This window comes from Pterocles gutturalis, unplaced genomic scaffold, assembly GCF_000699245.1.
Source record: "Pterocles gutturalis isolate BGI_N339 unplaced genomic scaffold, ASM69924v1 scaffold11195, whole genome shotgun sequence".
NCBI lineage: Eukaryota > Metazoa > Chordata > Aves > Pterocliformes > Pteroclidae > Pterocles > Pterocles gutturalis.
Window position 1 is genome coordinate 772 of NW_010140843.1, and position 1,136 is coordinate 1,907.

Sequence of the window (1,136 nt, forward strand, 5' to 3'; positions counted from 1 at the left end):
TTTTTTTGTTTATTTTCCTGCCGTTAGCTCCTTAGCGGAGCCCTGCAGCTGGGCAGCTGGAGGGGGGGTCACCCATGATATTCCCGTGGGACTGTCTCTTTTGTGGTAAAAACCAGAACCCACCTTTCCCCAGCTCCCAGTATTTTTGGGCAGGGACTCTGAGCTGAGCCCCCAGCTCCCCAGGACAAAAGCAGCCCAAGAGGATTGATTTTGGGGACAGTGTTTGACACAGTCCCCCCCCCTCAAAACACCTGAAGAGATGCTGCGGTGAAGCCTGGCCGGGGAGAGCAGCACAGCCCTGGCCCAAGGCTGCCTGCACCCCTGGGCACCCCCAGGGCACCTCCCGCCCCCCTGCCCAGGGAGGGAGAGGTGGGCGAGGGGCTGCAGAGCCCAGGGGACAGCGAGGGGGTGAGGTGGGGTGAGGCAGGGGGAACGGGAAGGGGACCTGTGGGGTGCACTGGGTGGCCCCCACCGTGCCAGATGGCTGCACCCCAGGTGTGTGGCTCGGGGGTCCCCTGCAGAGGGTTTTGTCAGGGGGTGCTGGGGGGGCAGGTGCTTCCTGGGTGGCTCCACTTGGCCCCCCCTTTCCCCGAGGTTGGGGTGCATCGGCCAGATGGGACGTGGCAAAGGGGAAGTTGTTCCTGATCCCGAGCGAGGCACAAGCAGCAGGAAAAGCGGAGTGGGAGGAATTAAAAGGCCTCTTCTCTCTTTGTGTTCTTGCTGGGGGAGGGAAGGAGGGGTCCTGGCAGTAGCCCATGGAGGGTTTGCAAGACTGGGCTGCGAGCACCTCTCACTGTGGGGGGGTGCAGGCAGCACCGGTGGGGTCCCTGCTCGAGCACCCTTGTGCAGGGTCACAGGGGTCTGCTTGGGATGGAATCCCTGGGCACGGCTGGAGCTGGCTTCGAGCGGTGCTGGAAGCACATTGCTCTGAGCGGGTGGGAGATCTGGGCTCTTGGTGTGCTCCGGCATCGCCAGGGTGTATGGCTCTGGACCCCCCTCAGAGCCAGCTCTGCCCCCCGGGCACCCCATCAGGGGTATGCACATCCCCTGACCACAGCCATGTCCCTGGTACCCCTAGAGTTCAGAACTGCCCCAGGGCAGCTGGCTGTTGCCCAGGGGTGCACAGGCAGGCTTTC